Here is a 6,725-nt window from a genome sequence, read left to right as displayed (position 1 = left end):
AAACAGAGGGTAGGGTTAAATGGCCATTTTAATCAATGGAGGAGGGTGAATAGTGGAGTGCCACAGGGTTCTGCACTGGGACTGGTACTATTTAACCTAAAATAAATGATCTGGAAATTGGAACGACAAGTGAGATGATTACATTTGCAGAAGATACAAAACTATACTAAATTGTCAAAACATATGTGGATTGTGAGAAATTGCAGAAAGACCTTAGGAAACTGAAAGACTGGGCATCCAAATGGCAGATGAAAATGAATGTGGACAAATGATCCCCATCATAGTTACCTGATGCTGGGGTCCACCTTAGGAGTCAGCGCTCAAGAAAAAGATCTAATTATCATTGTAGACAATATTCTGAAATCTTCTGCCTAGTGTGTGGCGGCGGCCAAAAAAGCAAACAGGATGCTAGGAATTATTAGGAAAGGGATGCAAAATAAGACCAAGAATATTATAATGCTTCTGTATCGCTCCATGGTGCGATCTCACCTTGAGTATTGCGTTCAATTCTGGTAGCTGTATCTCAAAAAAGATATAGCGGAATTAGAAAAAGGTCAAAGAAGAGGAACCAAAATGATAAAGGGGATGGAACTCCTCCCGTATGAGGAAAAGCTAAAGAGATTAGGCCTCTTCAGCTTGGAAAAGAGATGGCTGAGAGGGGATATGATTGAGGTCTACAAAATCGTGAGTGAAGTAGAACAGGTAAAAATGAATCAATTTCTCACTTTTTCAAAAAGTACAAAGACCAGGGGACACTCAATGAAATTTCATGGAAATACTTTTAAAACAAATAGGAAGAAATATTTTTTCACTCAATGAATAGTTAAGCTCTGGAACTCATTGCCGGAGGATGTGGTAAGCGGTTAGCGTATCTAGGTTTAAAAAAGATTTGGACAAGTTACTGGAGGAAACATTCATAGTTTGCTTTGAGACAGACATGGGTAAGCCACTGCTTGCCCTGGGATTGGTAGCACGGAATGTTGCTACTAATTGGGTTTCTGCCAGGTACTTGTGACCTGGATTGGCAACTGTTGGAACCAGGATACTGGGCTAGATGGACCATTGGTCTGACCCAGTATGGCTATTCTTGGGTTCTTATGACTTCGATTGACCTATGAAAGACGAGTGCTGAGTGAGTGGATTAATGTGCCTTTGGTATCCCAGCAAATAGCTGGTCCCACCTCTGACCTACAAATAAACTCTTAAAATTACTAAAAGCAACCACCTTGATGCTCACCAGGCAAACAAGGGTCATATGGTTGTGTGCACTAAATTCCAGGTCTCAATAAGTTGGATATTAGCATAATGCCAATTGCCCAGCAAGTTTTCTTGTTAATGTTCTCTATATACAATTCAACTGCTTTAATTGCATGATGAGAACTTTCAACTCATTGTATCTGTGGAAATAACCATAAGGTAGCTTGTTTTGGAAATAATCCCTGCAATGCAGTCTATTGTAATGTGTATTCCTGCACCCAGGGCTGGTGTTAGACTTTCAGAGGGGCATTTTCGAAAGAAACATCCAAGTTGCGATTTGGACGTCCTTGCAAACCAGTGAAATCCAGGGGCGGGGAAACCCTTATTTTCAAAACAAAATGGATGTCCATCTTTCATTTCAAAAATACCATCAATTTGGACGTCCCTAGACATGGACGTTTCTGACTTTCTGCGATTTTCAAAACCAAAGACATCCATGTCAAAAACGTCCAAATGCAAGCCATTTGGGCGTGGGAGGAGCCAGCATTTGTAGTGCACTGGACCCCCTGACATGCCAGGACACCAACCGGACACCCTAGGGGGCACTGCAGTAGACTTCATAAAATGCTCCCAGGAACATTGCTCCCTTACCTTGTGTGCCGAGCCCCCCAAAATCCACTACTCACAACTATACACCACTACCATAGCCCTTACGGGTGAAGGGGGGCACCTATATATGAGTACAGTGAGTTTGTGGTAGGTTTTGGCAAGCTCTCTGTTTCCTCCACAGATGTAACAGGTAGGGGGGTATGGGCCTGGGTCCGCCTTTCTGAAGTGCACTGCAGTACCCACTAAAACTGCTCCAAGGACCTGCATACACTGTCATGGACCTGAGTATGACATCTGAGGCTGGCACGACGTATTTTTAAGGATGTTTTTTGAGGGTGGGAGGGGGTTAGTGACCACTGAGGGAGTAATGGGAGGTCATCCCCGATTTTCTCTGGTGGTCATCTGGTCATTTCAGGCACCTTTTTGTGCCTTATTCATAATAAAAACACATCCAGGTGAAAACGTCCAAGTGTTCATCAGGGATGTCCTTGTTTTTTTCGATTACGGGTCAAAGATGTCCAAGTGTTAGGCACGCCCAAGTCCCGCCTTCGCTATGCCTCCGACATGCCCCCTTGAAATTTGGACGTCCTTACGACGGACTGCAGTTGGAGACGTCTAAAATCGGGTTTCGATTATACCAATTTGGACATCTCTGGGAGAAGGATGTCCATCTTCCGATTTATGTCGAAAGATGGACGTCCTTCTCTTTTGAAAATGAGCCTGTCAGGGGCCCAGGCCTCAGAAGCTGGTCTTCCACCTATGCCTCCTTCAGCTTGAGACAGGCTAGGGATCCTCTATGGTATGGGGGACCAGAGCAATTGCCCTGTTTTCCACCTCCTAATTCCAGCCCTGCACCAGGTGCTTCAACCATCACAACCAAGAGGCATGCTGCTTAACAGCACATCACCATTCTAAAGTAATCCACTTCTACAGATGATAGACCAAAGACTAAGAGCATAGCTGTTTATTTGCCTAGTTCCAATAGGAACATTTTAGGACAGTCCTGGATTTTTAACCACCCTTTCATACTTTAAGGGACCCATTGCTGCGTTGATTTCAATGGATATAATCAGGAAGAACAACTACCACAATACTTTGGAATGTATAGTAATGTAAACCAGGACTGGTTGGGATGCACACAGCAGGGAACAAGTTCAGTTCATTTTCAGATTTTTGGTCTCTTATTTTTTGTGTGTCTGTGTTTTATCAGTTCACTTTACACACCAATATAGATAAAACATTTTTAACGTGCACAAATCGACATTACATGCATTAACTCATTGCACATATTAAATTTTCTGAGACATGTTAAGGAACCAAATGCATACTAATAAACCCACATCCCGATTATTTACTGGAACTGGGGTAAGGTGGTAGCCACATGAAAAAAACCCGTAGCTCTATGTGAAGTTACCCGAATAGCAGAAAGTTCAATGAGCCACTGCATGAAGGACTATGTCTGTTGCACTGCCTCTTTAAAATAAGAATGACCAGGGAAGAAAAAGAGGCGGAGCTGTGTCTGTTCCCATAGTGACAAGAGACATCAAACCTTGATCTTGCACAATACAGAAATCTGGAATTCAGCTTTGTTAATTGTTAGAACTGAACAGCTCTTACCCTTTCCCGGGACAACCGGACTTCGGTCACACCGTAAGTGACAGGCTTCCTAGTTTCTAGATCGCCTTTATTCAGCTTTACAGTACTGCAGACTAACTATTGTTTTTTGCAGTTTCTCTTTAATCCTCATGTCTGGGCTCACCAAACTTTATGTTGTGTTTTAACACCTTCCTTTTTCACCCAATATTTTTCCATAAAAAAAGCTTGAAAACTGATAATATAGAAAGCGAAACATAAATAAATAAATAAATAAATACATACATACATACATACATACATGCGCCTGATTTGTAGTAATAGTAGAAATGGCTGAAAAGGGATTCCCAAAAGTATTATCCTTTTATCCTCACCTCTTTATTCCCTTACCCTTAATCGTTCTGTCTGTTTACCTGTCTTATCTAGATTGTAAGCTCTTTGAGCAGGGACTGTCTTTTTTGTGTATGGTGTACAACACTGTGTATGCCTTGTAGCGCTATAGAAGTGGCTCTCTTCCACAGGAATAAGCAGCAGAGTGCTTACTGTTGCAAAAGTAGACATTGAAAATTGGAGGATGCAATTGCAAGCATTCTTCCCCTGTCCATTACTTTAGGTAGCTGGTAAAATTAGTACAGGAGCCAGGTGAGTAAATAGCTGAGGAAACCTTAAGTCTCCTTTTCACTCCCAGATACTCTTTTTCTCTACTTGTTGTTACCTAACTGCAATTTTGGCCAAGGTTTACTGAGAAGCTGATGTTGAAAGCTAGTAGACAAAAGTACACAGTTAGTGTGATGCAGTGGCAATAGCTAGAAGTCCATTTTGGCGGGTACCCAAAGGTGGACTGGGGGGCCCAGTATTCTCTCCTCCGCCGCCGCCACCGCCACCACCACCACAATAAAATATTACCTTTACTGGCAGGGATGCCAAGCCCCTCCAGCTGAAGACGTCTCCTACACAGTCCCGTCTGTGCTGAACGAGCATCAAGCACTTCATTCAGCAGGCGCACTTCGGCTGCTAATTCCAGCACTCCCATGCATGCCTGTCCCCACCATCCGAAACTGTATTCCACACAGTCCTCCCTGTGCTGAACGAGCAGCAAGCACTTATAACTACATAAGTATTGCCACACTGGGACAGACCAAAGGTCCATCAAGCCCAGCATCCTGTTTACGACAGTGGCCAATCCAGGTCGCAAACACCTGTCAAGATCCCGAAAAAAGTTCAATACATTTTATGCTGCTTATCCCAGAAATAAGCAGTGGATTTTCCCCAATTTAGTTTAATAATGGTCTATGGACTTTTCCTTCAGAAAGCCATCCAGACCTTTTTTAAACCCCGCTAAGCTAACCACCTTTACCACATTCGCTGGCAACGAATTTCAGAGTTTAATTACACATTGAGTGAAGAAATATTTTCTGCAATTTGTATTAAATTTACTACTTTGTAGCTTCATTGCATGCCCCCTAGTCCTAGTATTTTTGGAAATAGTAAACGATTCACATCTACCCATTCCACTCCACTCATTATTTTATAGACCTCTATCAGATCTCCCCTCATCCGTCTTTTCTCTGAGCTGAAGAGCCCTAGCCGCTTTAGCCTTTCCTCATAGGACCTGCACCAGTGTGTACCTGCTTGTTCGCCTTTCATTGTTGCTGCCAAGACCAGTGAAGGGCAACAGTGAAGGGCAAACAAGTAGGTACACAGTGGTGCAGGTCCCTTGAGAAAGCAGTAGCAAAACTGGCGCCTGTCGGGATCAGCCACACCTTCAGTTAAGTGTGACGGCTATTGATAAGTGTATGCTCGGTTGATGATTATTTTGCTTGATTCCTGCCTGAGTATATCCTATATAATAATTTGCACCTCCAACATTCTACGTCTGGATGCCTGGGTTCGTAACATCCATTCCCACTCATTGCCCCGCCCTTGCGTCAAAACGTAATGACGTCAGAGGGCGGAACAATGAGGGGAAAGGGAACGCTGGAGGCGAGATGATGTCAGGAGGAGAGAATCGCGGGACATTGAGGGGAGGAAGGGAGGAAGGGAAGGGGAGGGCAGAGTAGGGCAGAGGAGAATTGATGGACATGGATGGGATGGAAGGACAGTACAGGAATCGCGGGAGATGGATGGCAGGGCAGGGAAGAGGAGAAATGAAAAGAGCCCTTAGATCACAGAGTAGTTACTGCACACATGTCTTTTTTTCATCGTGCTCAGGGCAATAATAATAATAATGTCTCTCACAGGCTTCCTATCTCTGTGTTGAAGACAGTGATAATGTCTCTGCCAGGCTCACTGTCTCTGTGCTTGGGGCACAGATGTGTCTCCAAGGCTCACCTGTCTCTATGCTTGAGGAAGTGATAATGACTTTACCTAGGCTCCCTGTCCCTGTGCAGTGATAATGTTTCTCTGGGGCTCCCTGTCACTGTGATCAGGGCAGTAATAATGTCTTTCCCTGAATCCCTGTTGGTGTGCTGAAGGCAGTGATAACGTGTCTCGACAACAAAAGGAAGAAAAATAATTTCATGTTCAATTTAATGATTGGGATATGTCAATTTTGGAAATAGCAAACCCATAGGTACAATTTGTGCAGCCAGCTGACGTCAGGGGAGGTTAGCAACACACACAACAAGATAGCCAGCGAAATAAGGGTGAGGGGGGCGCACACACCACGGCATAGGCTTACCTTGCTCGCCCAGCGCCGTGTGAAAATCAAAATGGCCATGAGGCAGCAACTAGTGGAAAAAACTGCCCGTTGATGTCAACAGTCCAGCGCCGGTACAACTGCATCGTAATCAGCACGGTGGCAGAAAGCGGGGGAGCGCAGTATTCACCACACAACTCGCCGCTGACGTCCCGACTCCTGCGCCGAATGGACTCTATTGTACCCACTCTGTCTCTCTCCCTGTCTCACAGGGATTCATACACTCACTCTCTCATACACACTCTCTCTCACACTCTCTGTCTCTCACACTCTCTATCACACACTCTCTCTCACACTCACACACACACACACATACACTCAGGCTGGCACGGGGGTCACACACACACACACACTCTCTCTCTATCTCTCACACACACACACACACACACACACATAGGCGGTCGGTGGCCCAACTGTTTGGGGAAGCTAAAGGGGGTGGGGTTAGGGACGGGGCCAGGGCGGAGCTTACGTCCATAATTGTCTGACAACACACAGAAAAAAAGAAGTAAAAATAAAATAGTCACAATTAATACCTTTTATTAAATTTAGATATTAGATATGTATCATATGTCAAAGAATAAAGTGGTTGCTCAAAGCATATACTAACCACAATCGCTCAACTGCAAAA

General features: G+C 44.2%; 1 protein-coding gene across 2 annotated transcripts in view; it reads left to right on the top strand.

Annotated features, from left to right (window-relative positions):
• Positions 1-3,385: 3,385 nt before the first annotated feature.
• The window catches only part of FLACC1 (flagellum associated containing coiled-coil domains 1), a 114,243-nt gene continuing 110,903 nt past the window's right edge, over positions 3,386-6,725 (top strand). For both annotated transcript variants that reach the window (XM_030209620.1, XM_030209619.1), the window contains exon 1: positions 3,386-3,456. The gene's annotated coding sequence lies outside the window, so the exon portion shown is untranslated. The remainder of the gene's footprint in view (positions 3,457-6,725) is intronic.

The sequence above is a fragment of the Microcaecilia unicolor genome, chromosome 7 (assembly GCF_901765095.1).
Source record: "Microcaecilia unicolor chromosome 7, aMicUni1.1, whole genome shotgun sequence".
Taxonomy (NCBI): Eukaryota; Metazoa; Chordata; class Amphibia; order Gymnophiona; family Siphonopidae; genus Microcaecilia; species Microcaecilia unicolor.
Note: the sequence above shows the minus strand (reverse complement) of the source record. Positions and strands in the feature narration are given on the sequence as shown.